This window comes from Squalius cephalus, assembly GCF_949319135.1.
Source record: "Squalius cephalus genome assembly, chromosome: 5".
In the NCBI taxonomy this organism is placed as follows: domain Eukaryota; kingdom Metazoa; phylum Chordata; class Actinopteri; order Cypriniformes; family Leuciscidae; genus Squalius; species Squalius cephalus.
The window spans coordinates 33,277,080-33,299,038 of NC_137126.1; the positions used below are offsets into that span (position 1 = coordinate 33,277,080).

Here is a 21,959-nt window from a genome sequence, read left to right on the forward strand (position 1 = left end):
TGGACTCTTGAATGTAATTAAAATGTAACCTTTTATATATTTATACAGTATGTAAATACAGAAAGGAAACTAATATATATATATATATATATATGAATATGAATATTACTTTCAAGGTTTGTTCGACTTTCAAGGACTTTAAGCACTACTTTTTTGGTTTTCAAGGACTACAATCAGAGATCGCACTTATCAAACAATATCTTTAGTATTTTTTAAACTCAAATTACAGATATGTGACCCTGGATCACAAAACCAGTCACATGTCGCACGGGTATATTTGTGGAAATAGTCAACAATACATTGTATGGGTCAAAATTATCGATTTTTCTTTTATGCCAAAAATCATTAGGATATTAAGTAAAGATCATGTTTCATGAAGATATTTTGTAAATTTCCTACCGTAAATATATAAAACATTTATTTTTGTGAGTGAATGCAGCAGAATCGCGAACATAAATGGACAACTTTAAAGGCGATTTTCTCAATGTTTCTCAATGTTTTTGAAATTCCAGATGCACAATTTATAGTAATTACCATAGAAACTACATGTAACGTGTAACAAGGACACAGCAAGGATGAAATGACATAGACATTTACAATGTTACAAAAGATTTCTATTTCAAATAAATGCTGTTATTGTCATATTACTAAAAAACAAATAAATATTGAATAAAATATTGAACAGCATAACCATTTTTACCATTGATAATAGTAAGAAATGTTTCTTGAGCACCAAATCAGCTTATTTGAATGATTCCTGAAGGATCATGTGACAATTCAGCTTTGCCGTGATTGTAATAAATTTACATAAAATAGAAAACGGTTATTTTTAAATTATAATATTTCACAGTTTGACTCTTTTTCACTCTTTTTGATCAAACACATTCAGCCTTGTTGAGCATAAGAGACCGCTTTCAAAAACATTTTTAAAAAATTACTGAGCCCAAACTGCTGAACGGTATAGTGTATATGTTTTTAGTTTTGTTTATTGTTCCATTAAAAGTAACAAAGATTATTTACAATATCTATATTGATCTTAGTCAGGTAATGTATTTATCACTCTGATGTAGTCTTTGTAAACGGTGTTGATTCTGCTGAAATATCTTTAACCTACTGTAATCTGAAAGTGAACAGAGCCCAGCGAGATCAATTGAGGACCACAAGTGAGTCCAGGGTTAGACTTAGTCTGGCTGCTGTAAGAGGGAGCTTCATTCCTAAAATTGCAAGACTGCTATGTCCACGTCACCTGGCCTTGCAAATCTGGATCCAGAGTTGGACCTTGTTTTAAACATCTGTAACCAAGGCCAAGCTTATTAAGGAAGCAAAATTAGATTACATTTTTAGTTATTTTCATTATTGCATGCATAGCCATCAGATGTCTGGGGCTATAATAAAGTCCATGTGTTATAATTTGGTGGTTTGCTAAACACACATTCTAGAAGCACTTTGTGTACTTGTCTCAGACGCTGGTTTAGGATTTGCGTGCTAGATTTACGAGTGATGACTGCATGCTAGCAACAGGTGTACAGAGACTACAAATTCAAACACCAGATGTATAATGCTTTCAACACTCTTTTAAAACAAATAGACAGAACTAAACAGTGGACAACACAAGAATTCAAACAATTGTCTGGAAGATAAACTGTTATTTGTATGTATTTCTTGTATTTGCTCACTTGTACTTGCTAACTACAAGTCAACTTATTCTACTAACCCGAACCCTAACACCTAACCATAACCTACCAGTCTACTGACAGTCTACTTATACTCTAATGAGAGTTAGTTGACATGTAGTTGAATTTCTTGTTGATTACACTTTATTTTGATAATCCACATTAGACATTCTACTAACTACAAGTAACTTTGAAACTACATGTCAACTAACTCTCAGAATGGTGAGGTGTTAGGGCTCGGGTTAGTAGAATAAGTTCAAGTAACTTTGCAAGTATATGTGTAGTCAGTAGAACGTCTGTTGGGTGAGCATCAAAATAAAGTGTTAGCAGATATTAAGCAGGTAGTCTACATGATACTTTAATGTTTGGTAGTTGACATGTAGTTGCAAAGTTACTTATTTAGTAAAATGTCTACAGTGAACTATCGAAATAAAGTGTTAGCTTTTTGTTTAGTTAATTGATTCCCTCCTGATTTTCCCATCATTATGATTCTCTCCTTGGTTGTTCTATAAGCAATTTGACCAAAGACTCATAAGCATATTATCACCATTGTGTCCTTGAGTCAGACACATAAACCTATAGGTTGTTCCATGAGGACCATCCCTGTAGTAAATGTGCTGTTATTTGCTTTAAAACATTTGTAAAACATTTGCAAAACTTTACTCTGGCCTAAACTGAAAACTTTTAAGACTCATCTTAACCCCATTTTTATAGCAGCCATTCAGCCTAGTGCATGTCAGGAAGTACTTAGAGAATCAGACCACTGGTAATCAATATGATGAGGTATAACAGCTTTGTGGCAAATGGGGGATGTTAGTGGGATGTTAGTCTCCTTACCACACACTATCGAAATTTCCCAGATGATCGAAGCAGAAGCTGAACGTGTTTGTCATTTATGATGACAACTGTAGTTGAAAGCAGTGTCAGTTTTATTGCCCATCAGTGTAAGATCAGTGACTTCAGCTGCTCACTAATGGGCAGTAATAATAACGTGAAGGTTTCACTGTTTTTATGGCAGATTTAGCAGAAAGCATGATGAATTTAGCATGAGAACATGCAAAAGCTCAAGGAAAGATGAGAGAAGGATATGCCATGAAGGTTTGAGAGGTGCGTGCAGAAACATTCATGAAAGGGTGTAAATCAATAATATATGTGCATGCCCTGTTTGAAGTGGGGAGCTCCAAAGTCCATGTTAAAGAAGATAAATGAGTCCTTATCTTTTTCTATCCTGGCTTCAGTTTCTCTCTCGTAACACTGACGTGTTTGCTTTCTCAATGCTCATCTGTTTGTGAAATAGACTTAATTTGCATGCGTTGTACTTTTATTGCCTTACATTGTGTTGTCTGTTACTATGAGAAAACATTTTGGCTCTTAAAACCTGAATATGGTTTTGACTTTGAACCTTTGACCAGGAAAAGCCAATTACATTCTGAACAGCTGAAACAGACACTTAACGTGCAATAACACAAGGGATTTTGTTCGTGAGACAGGAATATGACAGTGTACTAATAACGTTTCCAACATCAATATGGTTACTTATCCCAAAAGCCCACATTTGTGATAATCAAGATCAGATCAGATCAGAACAAATATACAACCCTTAATCTCATTAAATGACAGAGCACTGTGGGGTTTGTCAATAACAAAGAACTACGTGCTGGTTCGAACAAGGTGAAAATTCAGTGTTCAATTACCCATTGTCGTCATGATTCGAGAGAGACGTGATGGAGGATTATGTAAAACGCAGGTCGTAGCAGCCGCTTGAGTGTTGTCTGGGCCTTACGTAAGGGTACGGTATGTTTTTAATCGCTGTCAGATGAGAGGAGAATCGGAGGTATTTCACTCACGTGCAAGCTTTATACACATACAGGCAAAAAGCACTTCAACTGTGTTTGATGTCATCTGCTAGTGAACAAATAGAAAATAAATCAGAATCATAAATTTAGTATCAGCAACCATTCATTAAAATAATTTCTTTTTTTTCCCAGTAAAATAAAAGTAGCCCAATTTATAATACACAAAGCAAGCAAGCAAATAAAAAAATAAATACATCGTCTTGATTTCCTATAATAATGTTTAAAAATCCTTAAAGCAAGATAAATTTACTCAAGTAAATTTAAGCGATCATATTTTTTTTAGCCAATCAAAGGCTTTTGGGGTGCATTCTGCCTGTCATTTTGTGTGTTCAGGTAGTATTGTATATATATATATATATATATATATATATATATATATATATATATTTGTATAAATATAAATATTTAATATATAAATAACACATTTTTCTTTAATATATACATGCATGTGTGTGTATTTATATATATAAAATAATTATGCACAGTACACATACATATATTATGTGAACACAAACTTTTATTTTGGATGCGATTAATCGCTTCACAGCCCTAGTATGACACTTTAGCATAGCGATCACTTGAATATGCTACAAGTTATCGCGCTAAAAACCTGTCACTCATGAATGATCCTGTCTGCCTGCTGATCGCTGATTGGCTAAAAGTGTGTGCTCGTTGGCGCATAAACACCAACACCAGCTGACTGGGCCTGTGTGTTTAGTAATGTCATGATGACTGATTTTATGCAGTATAGGCACACTTGAGTGGTGTTTGGTGTTTTTAGCCCCCGACGGTGCCTTCCAGGCAGCGAGGGGATGCGTAGGTTTAAGGTTGAGGTTAGGGTTAGCTGCCTGGAAGGAGCCATTGGGGGCTAAAAACACCATCGAGCCACTTGAGTTTTGTTTATTAACCAATATTAGACTATAAAATTTAGATGTTTGAAAACCACCAAACTGACCCCAAACCAGCCCAAATTTTGTCCTCCCAGCCAAACGATTTTTTGCTCACACTATCAAATCCAAAACCGCTCCCAATCGGGCAATACTGCACACCTACTAATACTATCAACGTCAAAATTAATTTGCAGATCAAGTGGTACAGCTGTCATGTGGTACATGTAATAGCTAACAGCAAATTCCATGTAATTACGAGTTCTATGAGGAGGTGAACACTTTACAAGTCGGAATCTTGTAATTACAGTAATTTCGACCTGATGTGAACGCACCTAATATAGGCTATATACCATGGTTATGCCAAAGTGTCAGGTTGTTGAAAGAGGGGGCATGTCTAATTAAATTCTAAAATGCCCAATGTCACTTTATTGCACCTTTACTATTTCTTTAGTATCAATCAATAATACAATTTGTATCCATTTATAAAACAGCAGAATAAACAGTGACACTGAGATGTCATGTCTGTTTTGACCATTTCCTTCAGTGAACTGCTGTAACCTATACTTGAAGCTCTGTGTGTACCAACAAGAACCTTTATGATTATAAAAAAAAACCACATAAACATTTACAGCATATCTATCGAAGTATAAAGGTATTGAAGCAGCCAAGTCTACTACTTAAAGCAGCTGAGGGATGCTGGACGGTGCGTAATGGACGTGCACGCCTGGTTTATTATTAACTGAAAAGTCCACACACAAGTTAGTATGCTCACAGTTGTAGATTTATTTTGCCATGACTGGTCTTCATTTCAAGTAAGCAAGAATCCAAACAAACAGTCAATAAATCCACAGTTCCAGTCCTTCACCAATATTTCCTACTTGCATAGCGTGGCATAGCATAACCTACCGTAGCAGTCAGAAAATAAATGGCTCAAAATGACTCATACATACTGGCTCGAATTGGATAAATTAAACATACCAATTCCCAACACATAACAAAGAGCCATAAATAAATACAAATAGTGAGCACAACAGACACACATGATGCTTGTAACAAATCCCCTTAGCCCACAAACTCAAAAAAACAAAGTCGTAGTTCATAAACGCACAGAGCGCACCAATCCTATTTTGTCAGGGAATGTTTCCAAAACTCTTCCGAGTGAGCCTCGAGGCGTCGTTGGATCCATAATGATCACAATGTCTTGAGGCTTGATTCCATTTCTCCCTCTTCTGCAGCAAAGTTAGGTATTCTCTCACCCATCTCTTCCAAAAGAGATCTGAAATGTATTGAACCTGTTTCCACCTTATTTTTATGTACGAATCATGCACATCAAACAATCCAGGCGATAAGGAAGGTTTTCCTTTCAGCAATAGAATTTGATTGGGGGTGAGAGCTTCAAGATCCATTATATCGTCAGACAATTTGGTGATTGGTCGATCGTTCAAGATGGCCTCAGCTTAACATAAGACTGTATGGATACCATCGTCATCAAGTGTCTGCTGTTGGAGAACTGCGGTTAGAAAAAAAAAAATTTCTCAACATGCGGATGACCAGCTCCCAAACACCACCATAATGGGATCCAGCTGGACTCCACTTAATGCCCTTCTGTCATAAAACTCCTTGAATCTTACCCTGATACAATGATGAAAGTGCATCCCTAAGTTCTCTCTCTGCCCCAATGAAATTTGTGCCATTATCTGATAGAAGATGCTTGACTCGACCTCTTCTACTGATAAATCTACGCAGAGCATTAATACAGGCATCTGTGTCAGGGGAATTGGCCAGTTCAAGGGGAACTGCTCTGCTGGCCAAGAAGGTGAAGAGGACACCCTAACACTTCACTGTGCCTCTTCCCTTCTTCACCTCTATTGGTCCAAAATAGTCAACTCCTGTGTTGGTAAATGGCAGAATCCCATTATCCAACCATGGGTCCAGCTTATAAGTAGCAATCTGTTTGCTCACTATATCCTTTCCAGAAGACAAAGCAGCGATCTCCTCAGGGAATCTTTGCTGTCGGCATAAGATCCTCAGCCGACAAGGCTTGCCCTCTTGTTGTACCTTTAGCTATCCGATTTCCTTGCAGTCTTTCAGTCCAAGGCAATCTGCTTGTTGGCATCAGCAGTATCTGACTCCCTCCTCTTGTGAGTCCTTCTCAACAATATCCTTTTCAACTTAAGCAACCAGTCAACTGCTACTCGAAGTCTCCTCCAATCTGAAAAGTAAGCCATCAGCCGATTTGTACCCTTCAGTGAGCCTTGAGTATTTACCACATTTACAACGGCTTCTTTCTTGACCTCGAGGTCATCAACCCCTACTGCAGTGTGCACAATATTTTCGGGCCAATCCTCTTCTGGTTTGCACAGAAACTTGGGGCCTTCTATCCATCTGTTTGTCTTAATAAAATTATGAAGTTTAGCATACGTGTAGGACCCACATCTCATGGGCTTAATCTCATCTCATCTCTCAAATTTGAATTCAGAGAGTGCATTTAGCTCCTTCAGCCACCTCGTCCAGCCATGCAGCATCCTGTGGGGCACAGTCTCATCCCATCTGAAGTTCCTCCAGCATAGCTCCTGTAGCATGATCTCAGCAGGTAGCACTACTGGTGCCAAAAACCCAATTGGATCGTATACTGAACTAGACACCGACAACATCCCACGTCTTGTGCAGGACTTCTCCTAGACCTCCATTTTGAACTTAAATGAGTCAATTTCCGCACACCACAGCAAACCAAGGGCACTCTCAATAGGCATGCCGGGAAAAATCAGGGTAAGGGGAAAAAATCTCGAGTCGATCGGCTTAAACTTATGACTTGATTCCGATAAAGGAAAATGGGTTAATGCGTTTACAAGACCACATGCATTGTCAGTTTATTCAGTATAATCGGGTTAAGAACATGCATGTTAGCGCGCGCACTTATTCCCTGAAGTTAAATTGAAAGCAGAAACGGACTGAGCTTTCGGCATCTGTCGCTGCATTCATGGCGCATTCTCTCAGAGATGATGGATATAACAGTTACGGTAACTATCTTAATTTACTGGCTTAATATTTCTCTTGTGGACCTACATTAATTACAGTCAAAAAATATTTCTTGTTAAAGATTAGATAGTATTTATTTCATTGAGGAAAGGAGATGGTGCCAGTTTGTGTGGCTTGCCATATGCCCTCTATGCCTCTATCCCACAGGATCCACCGCAGCTTAGGATGGTGCTTGCCAACGGTTGCTCCTTAGTTATTAACAAAGTTAATAAGTAGCGTTACGAAGCATACCTCTTCACGCTGGGCGGCATGTTTGAACAAAGCTCAACGTTTGTAGAGCAGCTCTGGTGTCTTTCCTCGTGCTGGTAGGTCCTTGGCCCAAAAGCAGAGACGTGCATGTATAATCCACAGATTTGCAGTGTCCTCTTGTTGTGGTTGCAGCTGATCTCAGATGTAAATAAAGTCGATGCGAAGTTCTTCCAATTATCCACTTAATCTCGTTCGACAAATGATGAAACTCCAACGTAAAGTAGACTAAACACAGTTCTATTAAGTAAAAACAGTTTTTTGACTAAATGAACAAGCCTACTACTTAAAGCAGGTTGAGGGATGCTGGACGGTACTGGACGCGCACAACTGGTTTATTATTAACTGAAATGTCCACACACAAGTTAATATGCTAACCGTTGTAGGCTACTTTTATTGTACCATTTTATTTTACCACTTTTTATTTTATTTTACTTCATTTCAAGTAAGTAAGAATCCAAACGAACATAAATCCACTAAATAAACCAATATATAAGTCAATAAATCCACAGTTTCAGTCCTTCACCATTATTTCCTACTTGCCTGGCATGGCATGGCATGGCATGGCATGGTATAGCATAGCATAACCTAGTTTACAAGTCAAAAAAACTGTGTGCACCTTCACTACAACAACACCTGTTACCTGAGGGAAGGTTCCCACCTATATTCTATAACCAATTACCCAACAGTGACCCCTACTGGACACATACCTACATGACAAAGTGTAAAGTAAAGTTTTTTTATACAGAAAATGTAGTGAAGCCAGTAGATGATGGGGAAAGAGGGAGTTTCAGTTCCTGGTTGTACGTCATTTTCTTTAGTATTCAATTCTTGTTTTCCTCTTGTCTTAAGATCAGCTGGAATTAAATAAATTAGGTCGTTTCATTAAAGATAAGTGAGCGAACCCTCATTTTCAGTTTCAGTCAAAGCAGACAACCACCCACAGCTACCCTTCAGAACAGGCTGTCAGCAATGAACTCACATGCCAAACCAGTGAGGATGCCAGTGTGTGAGAAAAGAGCTTTGCACTTGGGTTGTCATGGGCACTTGTCTGATCAGACTAAAACTGAGCATTCTTTGTGTTTGGCCCAGCATGTCATAATGACCATGACGTATGAGGAAATCACCCCATAGAGGGTGACCACACACAGGCTCTTTTCTGCAGCCCTGACAGCCCTGCAGGTGGCTGTGATGTCATGGGATGTCATGGAGAGGATTATGTTAACTATGCTGATCATTTCCAGTAACATTGCATTGCTTATTTGCATCTTGACAACAAAATACCCACTGAGCGCTTTCATTTATAAAGGTCTGATGTTAAACGATGACGTTAAAAAGATTGACCAGAATGCTGTGAAAAGTGGGTATACAGTTGTTACTGCTGCACACTTGTGAGGCATTCAGAGAAATTAAAGGCTGGCATCTCATTCCAAAAACCATGTACCACCAGAAGCCAACAGAAAGCGGGCTCCCAATGTATTATGTAAGGCAATGCAGATGTCGGCACCTTACAAACTACAAAAAGAGTTGCCTGGGATGGATGGTAACATTTTAATATTTTCATCAGAATATAATAGTAACTAAACTGATATTAGTTTGTGTAGATTGACATTTTTGGATTGGCTTAGCCACCTTCTGTCTATTCTTGCTGTCTAAACAGATCTCCGATGCTTGGCTGTTGGAGTCACAGTTGGCTATTGTGGCTTTGGCAGAACTTTCTGGTTTGAGACATTTGGATGACATGTTGTGACTGTAATTTAATAACAGGCCACCCAGGATAGACTTATTGGTGAGAAGAAATCCAGATCTAGTGTTCCAGATCTCTGTATTCCCTCACCACTAGGTTTTCCATTTAATGGAAAACCTGTCTCTTTTTCCTTCATGTAAACAAAGGACTTTGCCTCAGATGCAATGTTCATGTATTAGTGGTCCCTAGCAGTAGTAAATTAAAATGTTGCAATTTATCGGTCTTGTGCTGTTTATTTTTATTTTTTTATTTTTTTGCTGTTGCACATTGTGAAATCACACGAACAAGACCATTGTGATATTCGGACCAAAAGCATGATTTTGAGTGATATTGCTTTAATACAAATTTTCAATAAACAATAAGTTAATATTGAGTCACTTACATTTTAGATCAAATATTCCCAGTTTGTCTGTTTTTACACTGCCAACGAATAGTGAAACTGCAGCTGAATTATCCTTTGCATCTTTGAGCAACACACAGCGTTTCTGTATTTTTAGATGAATCAGTGGATTAAATGATTCAATGGCTCACTCAAAGAGTTTATTTGAATCTGTGGAATGAATCTGTGTTTATGAACGAATCAACTCGAACAAATCGAATTAAATGGTTCGCTCGTCGACACCTGGTGTAGCCTAACCTATCATGACGTTAAGTGCTGAAAGAGCCATTGAAAAATCTCACTGGGTATTCTGTTGTCTATGTAGCCTTGCATGTCAAAAAAACACGACCTATGCCTATCTAAAAATATGAATTCTTACTTTGTGGTTTTATCAAAAAAAATTGAGTTAAATTGTGACCACAGGGAATGAATACAGTGTGGCACTGTATTTAACTAAAACAAGACCACGGGAACAAATGAATAAAACGTGTCCAATAATTAAAAATAATAATAAATTGTGGGAACGTATTCTTATTTCATGGCCTCGATTTTTATATTTTATTATATTTCTTCCATATATCAAAATGAGATTTATTCACCAATTGTGCGCAAACACAAGTAGCCTACCCATTTGTTGTGTTTTTTATTTTTATTTTTTATTATAGCACACCCTGTGAGACAGACGAATAGAAAGAAAGAGCAAGAGTTAGTGAGGGACTCAAGGCCGATGTTATGATTCAGTTCCTCCAGTCTCACGTCCAGCATCAGTCACACTATATTGATCCCACACACATCAATCCCTTCGCCCTGCCAATAAACACGCTTCTCCATTAAAAAAAACTTTTGTGTTTGTTTCGCTGAGCTGATCTCTCAAGGGTTCTGTACTCTGGCCCTGTGTCTGAGGCTGTGGAGAGTTAGTGGTGGATTGAGGAAGGGAAGCTATGGGTCAGGAACAGGTCGGACTAGATTTATGAGCTGATGCTTAGTGCCTTTCTATGACCCAGACTGAAGAACATCATGGTGAGAGTCATGGGAACACTCCACACAGACTGATAGCCTACTCTTGTTTGGTCTCAGATTCAGACCAGTCTAGTACAGCTAAGAGATGATTTTCACTAAATGAGCCTAGAATGTCGTGGAAGGAATTTCCACAAATGAAAAACTTGTGAAACAAATGAGGAATGAAACTGATTTACGAGTTGCTGGTTGCCGCTCGTTCACTATGCACATACCAGTTCATTTCAGAATAAATTAATCCAAAATGATGTTTAAATAGTAATGATATTGTCATTGTCGATCTAAAGCACGGCATTGCGTCATTATACAGGTTTGCGTCTTTGCATTTAGTAAAACCATCACGGTGTATCTAGACATCTAAAACCCTGCAATGTTACTTTTCATCAGCCAGATGGCAGTATTGGGATATTTTTCCCATTGATGGGTGAGTTTGCTGGACTCTAATTTGTAAGGATGATGGCAGTATGACTCTAAAAGAGGAGAGCCAGTGTGTCATATGTCTGATGTTTATTGTCCCCATAACATGCATTATTTTTGATTGAAGTTGTTGCCCTCTGACATAAATGTAAATTTTAATGCATACCGGTAATAACTGTTAGCCTGAAAACAAGTGAAATAACTAGCTTAGATTCCTCAGACATGGTAATATCTTATGTTGTTTTAAAATACATTAATTTTAGGGTTAGTGTTTTGTGTTAGAAATAGATTAAATTAGTGTAAGCAATGTCACACAATCAAGTTGTGCATAGTATCAGTAGAGTGCCGTACTCATAGCCGTGTTGATATTACTATTGCACGATTGTGAGGGTGAACAGTTCCATAAACCACAATGTAATATTGAGTAACTTACATTTCAGAAGCAATATGTTGTTCTAAGTTTGTTCTGTCCCAGCAGAATCAGCTGTATATCAGTGCTATTGGAATGCAGCTTGTCCAATCAGATTAGAGAACCAGAACCAACCGTTGTATATGATCTTGCACTACATTCAGTTCCATTCATCGTTATGGATTTTTTACTGTACAAAAAGTTTTTTTCCTTGAAGAAATAAATCATTTCTGATTAAAGTCCCCGTGAACCGGAAGTTGCAAACGACTTTTCTCCAGTGTTATGACGTATTTCCAAGTGAAACGGAATATTGAACAGAGGGCAGGGTTTTACTCTAGCGCTCCTCCTCTCAGTCTCTCGCTCATAGCAGACTAACCATAGATATGAGACTAACGGTTTGAGGGGAGTGGTTAAGCGTTTTCAAACCAAGCCGTCAAACCTACGTCATCAGAAAAAGACGCCATTCCAGACCGGAAGTAACTTTTCAGATTTTGATTAAAGATTACCATGGTAATTTTTTTTATTTTTTTATATTTACTTGCACGGATTAATTGTTCACATCAAGACTAGTAATATGCGCTAACAAAGTAAATAGGGTCAATTTTGATTTCATGGGGACTTTAACTGCAAATAACTCAAAAATCTTGCAAAATTAGAACATAAACAGTATCCTCTCCATTACTGGATCTGTATCTTTACACAGCCTGATCTGGCTCCACTCCCTCAGCTCAGATAAAAACCAAACTCTTTCTCTCACAGCCATTGCCAAGAGTGTAGTCCAACCTCAGACAAGCCTGATTAGCAACGGACAGCTTTAACAAAGAGAAGAGAGAACGTAATGTTTTGCAATCCCTGTCAATCAGGACAGACATAACATATACAAGCCCTTGTAGCTTGATCTCAGAGATTCTCTAATTTCAGACACTTCTTTCCTTAATCAAATGAATGTTTGTAGATATTGTGGCATCTAATTGCTGGGGAGTGAGTGTGAAGTGGTATCATTTTCAAATCAAATCTGCATTTTGACTGATGTTGAGCCAGTTCCAAAAAGTAAAGACCAAAATGTGTATGATATTTGTTGGAATATGAAATTGAATTGTATTTTATAAACTTTAAATCCCCATGTTCATTAACTGGTTTCCCACTTGAGCCTGGTTTTTCTCATGCCATAGCTGTCTAGCTGTCGTGAGTATGGTGGAACTTTCTTTTTCGATTGTCTTTAACCAAATCTGTTTTTCTTTGTTTTAATGTCATTGCCAGGTTTCAGGTTTCTATTTTAATGGCTCTGCTCTTTCTCCTTCTTTCCCTTTGCACTTTCTCACTCCCTTTCTCTGCATATGCTCTAAACCAATGCCACATGATGCTGAGCATGCAAACTCGCCTGTTTTTTGTTTTTAATTTGAGGTTTGAGGATTAAAAATGTTCCTCATCTTGGCCTACCATCAAGAGGACATTCTCCTTCCAAAAAAGGCATGCCTTTTGATGTGTGTTTGGACATTGTATAAGAGAGGACCATGTCGGGCCTCTACAAATGGAGGGCAGAGGTCAGGGAACTTCAGTGTAAATTCTTGACAAGCGAGGGTGTCCTCGCAGTGCTGCACACCATCACAAATGCTTTTCCTACCCAGTTACTCCTCTTTATTCTTAGTTTTATTCGAGTCATGTCTTGAAATGTGATATGTATGCATTTTTCTGTCTTTTCCAGACAAGGCTCTCACTTAAAGGGGTGGTTGATTATGATTTCACTTTTTTAACTTTAGTTAGTGTGTGATGTTGCTGTTTGAGCATAAACAACATCTGAGAAGTTACAATGCTCAAAGTTCAAAGCAAAGGGACATATTACATATTAGATATTACTACAACAAACGGCTGGTAGGGACTACACCACATTCCTCCCGGGGTTAGTGACATCACCAACCCTAAAATTTACATAAACCCCGCCCCCGGAACACGATTTATAGATTATCAAGACAGAATATGCTAATCAATGACTAGAAGATAACTACACATAAGCTACATAAATTCATCAACTAACCATTCAGAAATGTCCTGTTGCATTCAACATGTTGTCACTTCTTGAGTCTCTCCATCATTGTCTGAATCCGATTTGAACATAAAAGCCTAAATGTTTTTGAAATTTTCAGTGCATGTCTGTGTGAGTGCATGCTATTGGAGCTCTGCCCTCTATGCCGGGAGCAGCAGCTCATTTGCATTTAAAGGAACAGACACAAAATGGTATGTTTTTGCTCACCCTCAAAATTGGACAATTTTAACATGCTATATAAAAATATCTGTGGGGTATTTTGAGCTGTTCACATACACACTCTGGGGACATCAAAGACTTATTTTACATCTTGTGAAAGGAGCATTATACCCCCACCCCCACCCCCACCCACCCCCCCCTTAAGTGTGAATAATTTGGATGTAGTGGGAAACATTCACCTCATTACTCAAGTCCGGAAAGAGATGTAGTTGTCATTGTGCCCATTTGCATTTGTTACAGCTGACAGATCAAACACATTCCCTTCACAGCTGAGGATGTGGTGAGAACCGTCATATGCTGTAATCGCAAAGAGTCACCGTTAGGGGAAAAACACAGAGGGACACAGACTGAAATGAATGAAAGAGTGAAGGCAAGCATTCTGTATCTCAGAACTGCATATTTAAGCATTTCTATATGTAATATCAACCCTGTGGTTCTCCCAGGGCAGCTGATTCTTGCTGCTTTCAGCTCATTTTTCTCTTTCAACTTATCTTAGATCAAAATTATCTGTTTCATCACTGCCTTGTTTTGGCTGCCAAGTCACTGTGAGAAGGCCAGCATGGGTGAAGGCAACGTGGAGGTTATGACTCGTTTTTTCATACAGAGAGGATGTTCTTTGTGATAGATCAGTTTAGTGTGAGGTGAGGGCTGGGGTTTTTTTACCTTTAAAGTATAAACTTATGACCCTTACAAGACGCAGGTGGAGATGGTCAATAAAAATGCATTTACCAGATGTTTAAGCAAATACCTATATTCAAGAAAAAAAAGGACTACCAGCTAACATTTAAAGGGATAGTTCATGCATCATGCACCCTCCTGAATTTTACGAGGTGACTAATTCTTACGAATTCATACGACCTCACTCGTACGAATTCATAAGATATTTGCTAAATCATACATATTTTACAAGTTGCCCAATTCGTATGAATTCGTACGAATGACCTACCCCTGACCCCGCCCCTACACCTACCCATCACGTGGGTTTAGACAAAATACGAATTCATACGAGTGAGGTCGTACGAATTCGTACGAAATTGCTACCTTTGAATCACTCGTACAAATTCGTACGAATTGGTCGTGAGATAGCGTTGTCCAAACCTGTATGACATTTTTTGTTCTGTGGATCGCAATAAAAGATAAGATAATCCAAAAGCACTACACCCCATTGACTTTCATTGTAGAAAAAAAAAAAGATATCTTCTAGTCCTTTGTGTTCCACGGGTTTGCAGCCACATGAAGGGTGAGTAATGTAATGTTTATAATGTTATAGAAAGATAATCTATTTCAAATAAATGCTGTTCTTTTGAACTTTCTGTTCATCAATAAATCCTGAAAAAACTGTATCACAGTTTCCACTAAAATACTACGCTATATTCAACATTGATAATAATAAGAAATATTTCTTGAGCACCAAATCAGCATATTCTGAAAGATCATGTGAAACTGAAGACTGGAGTAATGGCTATTGAAAATTCAGATTTGCCATCACAGAAATGATACGTTTTGGAACGGTATTGAATTTCATTTTCTAGATATCACTGTAATTAGACCAAATGTATAATAGAACGATAGGGGCATTTTGGCCTTCCACATTCCCTCCTTATTTGGATAATGTCTGGACATGCATGGAGCAGAGTGTTGGATGAATGGCTCAGTTTGCCAAGTGAGAGACCGAGTATATGGACATGGTCTGGTCTCCATTGCCTGCTCTGTGACTCCTAATCACAGCGGTAATCTGGAGCCTATCCAGATATATTACACATCAGCTCAAACAGCCAGTCTATGAGATTGCACAGAACACATCCATCAAAACTTCTGTCAGTCCAAATCACTGAATATGGGAGAAAAGGAAAAGAGAGTGCTCCGCTAGTCTGGATATTCAAAGCAAAACATGCTTCTCTCAGAACATAAGAAGCCAGAATTAGATTACACACTTACACATATGATGTGACTAACATGAACCAACTGCATGTGAATGCAGGCTAATGGGGCTCATTTTAGTGAGTCTAATAGTACAGTGTTCTTACATCAGTTTTGCCATTTTTTTTTTTTTTTAAAGTTTGCAGATTTTGGGTGGTGGTTTTCTTAAAAGATTAAGGTATTTTGAAGTTTGTCATTTAACAGTTTTTATGTTGGTAGAGAACATCTCTGTTCTGGATTTTTAGTGACTATTTAGTAACGTTGCTGTGCCTTTTGGTACATCTGTGTTGTGTGTTAGCTAGTCATAAATTGAAGCCGTTTGATGTTGGCAGGCTGTTTGTGAGGGGTACATAAGACACTGAGTCCTCTACGTCCAGTGTTTATGGAAATCCCCTTCATTTTGCTGTTAGATCATCATCAGTCTCTTTGCTGCCCAGCTGCAACTCCAAACTCAGTGTGTGTGTCTCTGTGTGTAAAACATCTGCAATCTGAGTGACAGTTGTGCTTTCTCTTGGGATATATCAGCCAGCCAAATATGCATTAAGGCAGCAATTGTGAGGGATATTTTGTTTTAAGAGTTTGTGTTTGTGTGTGTATATGCAGCTGTGCAGTTACCGAGTTAGTGTTTCATTGTATATGTGGGGTTGTCTTCAATATACACACATACATGTGGGTTTGTGTGTAACTCACAGCTGTGACCTGACTACATGCCTCCAGCACTCTTGGGTCAGAACGACCCACCACAATACTTGTCAGCTAAGCATCACTGAGTTTGTGTGGGCTTACGTTTCAGTTTGTGGTTCTTAAAGCACCTTAGTGAGTATTAGGTCAATGTGCATCTGCGTGTGTTTGTTTCTGCAGGCGTATTTACTTTTTCTTATTCTTCATTTGTTGCTTTGCTCTTGAGTGTTCTCAATAAGCATTAGGATATGTATTTAGGATAGATAAAGAGCATGCTTTGGGTCATAGTATTCAGTTTGGCATGATGGTGAAGTCCGGATGTGAAGTTCATTTTGAAGGCCCAGATGGCTTATATTTATACACTAGTTATGTCCAGGTTGTGTTGACTTGACTTGAACCCTCAAGGTTTACAGGATGCAGCTGGAGTATATTCTTATATAGGTGATAGTAACACATCAATCAGCAACAGCAGCACATGTGTGATTCACTATAAGAACACAGTATGGACATGCTATTTATTAACAATGTTAAAAGAACACTGTAAAAAATGTCTAACCTCCCCAACTCAAAATTTTCTAGTGACTGGTCACATCTAAATTTTTCAATTGGCCCGAGTGAAATTCTGTAAATTATAAAATTACATTTACAGAATTTCACTTGGGCCAATTGAAAAATTTAGATGTGACCAGTCACTAGAAAAATTTGAGTTGGGGAGGTTAGACATTTTTTACAGTGAAATGTACTTTGCAAAACTTGCAACGGCAACAAAATACAATACAATAAGTGAAGAAAAAAATAGCAAAAAATAGTGGCTTGTAAAACAACAAAAGTATTTAAAGCATTTCAGACAGAGGAATTCACTTTGGAAATATTTGTAGTATGTGTGGTTTTTGGATGGGGCCAGAGACACAACAGTGGTATTTTGGTCAAGTCTTTGGTCTCTGTTCTCTGATGTGGTTTCTAAGGCAATAACCAGTTACCATTTAAAAAACCCGTTTTCCCTTTTACAAAGTATAATTGCAGATTGAAATGTACTTTATTTGTCCTGAAGAAGGCTGTTTATATTTAGCATTATATTCCCAATTTTTATTTTTATTTTTATAAAACACTGTCTTCTATAGCTTTGAGTCTGAAGAGCATTTATTGCCAACAAGCGCAACCTTTGTTTCTCGTGACCTCTTTTCCCCACTGTTTCTCATAACATACCCGAACCATTATGGAAGGATATGCAAGACAGAGGAGGGGGAGATTGAGATCCAGCCTAGGACAGCCCATGATATCATGGGAAAGAAAACAGGCCACACAAAACACGATGCAACTATCCAATTTATGGAGTGTTTATATTGGATTTTCTCTGCTAAGAGTGGCAGGGAGGGAGTAATGAGACAGTGAAAGGGAAAACAGGACAAGAGTCTCTAACAAGAGACAGTTGATGAAACATTTATCAAAGTCAGGTCAGGCAACAGGGGCAATACGCCTGAAAGCAATGGTTCAGTCTGTATCTTCACTAGTTTGTGCATGCTCACACACACACATTTACATGTAACACTTGAGTGGATCTCCAACAACATTCTGTAGTCCAATTGCAGATACACATAGGTCAGAGATCGCTTTTTAAAGGGATAGTTCACTCAAAAATGTAAAAAATCTGACACCCATGTTCTCATCCTCATGTTGTTTGCTCAACTTGTATGACTTTTCTTTCTTTTTTGGAACATAAAATATTTTTGTAACATCTTGTTTATGGAACGCTGTTGCCTCTAGCGAAGGGTACAGTGGCCCAGCATGAACTACGAATGCATGTGTGCAAATGTGTGTGCATGAGCATGTGTAGCTTACGCCTGTAGGCCAATGTTGAAGTGTTTGTATGTGTGTGAATGCTTCGTGTGCGTGTGTGGGCCAGTGTGGAAACATGCGCGCATGTACGTGTGCTGTTTTAGGAAGGGTCATGTTTAAACATAAAAGCAATGGGGCGTTCTCCATCCATCATATTCTCATCATGCCATGGATCAGAGTTTGGAGAGTAACATAGGAAAAGCTGCTGACAAAGCGTGTGGTCTGACTGATGGGTAAGTGCTCAGGTGTAGCGGAAGCTGTTTAGATTATGTTACAAGCCTCACGGCACTTTTGCATTCTGCCTGTCAGAAGATCCTAACAAGCTGGAAGTATGTCAAACTTGAGCAAAGCATTATGAAAAGATTTGATCAACTACACAACAAGGGGAAAAATGACACATGCTTTAAACAGGTGTCTGTTTGATTATAATTTGTTGCGTTTTGGCTTTGTTTCCTGGCTCAAGCTTCACGAGTACAGTTTGTGCCTCTTGTAGTAACTGCCAGCTCAGTGATGTCACTGACTTTGAGTCTTGTTGGATGTTACTAATCTAGGTAACATTCAAACTATCTTCTTGTGTTTTTCCTCCTGACTGTTTTATTTTCCATTGTTTGCAGCAACTAAACAGGACCAAGGTGTTCAGTATCAGATATTTGTGCAGATTTATGATATTCTCATTATTTCTTAATCAAATCAAGATTCGAATTTGATTAGGGAATGCAGATCTGTGCCAGCAAACCAAAAACAAGCTCTACTTTAGTGGCAGGTGTTCTACAAGAAAGTTTGTGTTGGCTTTGAGATTGAAGGTCTGACTAATTACAGTGCAGATCAAAAGAAAAAAACTGTTTTAGTAGCAGATGAAAAACCCAGGGGATTAATTGATGTGGGATTGTTTTGCGGTTCAGGTGTAACTAGTGCAGAATTTGGTGAGTCTTAAACTGAGTTCTTCACTCTGCAGCCGACCAAAACGTTTCTGAGTTACATTATGGAGAAAGGGCGTTTATCTTGGCAGACATTGAGTAGCTGATGGCAGAAGCCTAGCTCAGTAAAATCTCTGTTCAAATGAGGTCACTCAGGGTGGAAAAAGGCAACACATACTTGTCTATTTCTAGAGACATGCAGTAATGCAGAATAGGGTGTAAGGCAACCTAGAACTTATCCAGTGTTATCACTGCTCATTAAACATCAGTTCATTAAACATCAGGTAAAACATCAGTAAAGCACAAACAAGAGCGTGGTGTAAGACATGTTTCCTACAGTTTTGTTGAGTGCACTGAAGCTCAGTTCAAATCCAACCTAATAAAAATCAAGTTAAAATTGCAGCGGATCATGGCTGCTACTGATCATTATGCATTTTTATTGTGTGTTAAGGAGGAGCTTTGACATTTTAATAATAACTCTTATTGTGTTCAGTGTAAGAATGCACTGATAACCTCGCTGATACTAAGAAAAGAATGATCTTCATGCTGCCAATATTAAGTTATATATTATATAGTCTAAATAAATAAAAAAACACTAAAAACAAGTATAATATATATAATGCACTTATATATATATAATTGCATATAATATAGAATTATAACAAATAATCTACAGTATTAAAAATGGATATTCATTTTGAGATTCGCTAAAGATTTAACAGCGTTATTAAATGACAGGAAATTTAATTTCTGTTTAAAGCAAATCATCTGTAGAAGTTGCAACTGTGTAGGAGAAACTTGTGTTTATATATGATGTGAGATATGAATGAGGAATGCCATATATGTTTCTGTCTATGTGCCCAGTTTGAATGTTTTCCAGGTAAGAGTCTGACGTGTCTGTATTTGATTGATTGTTACTGTAAAACGTGTTCCAGCTGAAATTTCTCAAATCATCTGGAGAAGATGGATAGAGAGGAAAGGATCAAGATCATCCATCCTTTGTAGCTGACAGAGAGGGGAGGGGGCATGAGAGAACGAGGGAGAAAGAAGAAAAGTAGGCCATTTACTGGTCAGCGAAAAACTTTTGGAGAGAGAAAAAGAGAGAGGAATGACGGTCTTTAACACTCAGAACAGCTGAGCACTCCACGCCTCATTCCTGTCAAGATGTCAAGTAAAAAATGAGCGTAAAATAAAATAAGCTTGAGAAAGACTATTAGAAGACAGCTGGAGGGGATGGAAGAGTTAATGAGTCTGGAGGGATTGAGGTCTATGGGAAGAGTCCAGCTTCCACATGCAGAAGAGAGAGAGAGAGAGAGAGAGAGAGAGAGAGAGAGAGAGAGAGAGAGAGAGAGAGAGAGTGTGTGTGTAATGAACTGCACCTGCCTGTAGGTGCTCACTGTAAATGACCTACTACAAAATGAACTGACTGTTTTTAAATAATTGTGCATGCTCATTTTGCATGCCATTTTATCAGTTATTAAAATAAATATCAGTTGATCTATATTGGTCAGAATTTTTATATCCGTGCATCCTTAATGAACAATCAATATACTTAAGTTAAAGCATTAATGATACTGTAGCTCTCCATTGGACAGAGCGGTTTGTAAACTATATGCAATGGGGGCTACCTAGTCGGGAGCAGCCGTGGCTCGTCTGTATGGGCAGATGGGGTTCTGCCAAAATATTGATCCAAAATATAGATCTCTATATAAGCTGAATCAATAATAGATTTAAAATGTGTTCAGCATTCTTCAACAAATATTTTTCGGATTTTCTAGACTATTTTAAGTCATAAAGTGAGCAGGATGTGTTCAAATTTAGCTCATGGCTTCAGCAGGCATGTATCATGATACTAAGTGGGGCAGACGGTGCCTGTGTCCTCCTCAGCTCTACAGTGCCCCACAAATTTTCCAATGGAAATCTGTGGTGAAAAATGGAACTGCAGCACACTCTAATAGAGAGCCATTGGGGCAGATTTCAGACTGCCACGCTTGTTTTCACATTAGCTTACGTTAACCTTGCTCTAGACCAAGACGATCAATCCGCTTCAGCTATGTGTATATTAGTCTCCATCAGGTCAGTAACATGTCTGTTCTTCCTATGTGGACTAGCGTATCAAATTAATGAAAGTATAAATCCTTTAGTTTAAACATGCTCACGAGAGTTCTGCTCTAGTGTAAATATTGAGGATGGCGTCAATTTAAAACCAGTTTGAGCCTGATTCAGATCCTGACAATGTTAACAAACAAGAGGATCGTTCAGAACGGATTTCATGCACAGACTTTGCAAGCATGGATTTCACTGGACGTTTCAGTATGTTTTTATGTTATTTTCTTAAAGATACGATGTTATCAATCATTTAACCATGATATTTGTTGGAAAACTAAGGTAATACAAACAGTAATCGATCACAAAACCGTTAGTTTTCTCTAATGCAGCTCAACCAGGCCTCGCACCTTTTTTGTGTATTCTGTTGGCCGGGATTAGTTAAACGAGGAACATTGTGACCGGAAAAATCACATTGTAGTCCAAACGAGCCGTTCGTTGTAGTTCTGGAAAAGTGAATTCTGTTAAATAAAATATCTCCCTTTGGAGTGGACTTTGAGCTTTGTAACCTTGCAGAACTTTTTTATGCTCAAACAGCAACATCACACACAAACTTAAGTTGA

General features: G+C 38.2%; 1 protein-coding gene across 1 annotated transcript in view; it reads left to right on the plus strand.

The window, feature by feature from the left end:
- snx19a (sorting nexin 19a) overlaps positions 1 to 21,959 on the plus strand; it is a 49,014-nt gene that overhangs the window by 20,056 nt on the left and 6,999 nt on the right. The window lies entirely within an intron of this gene.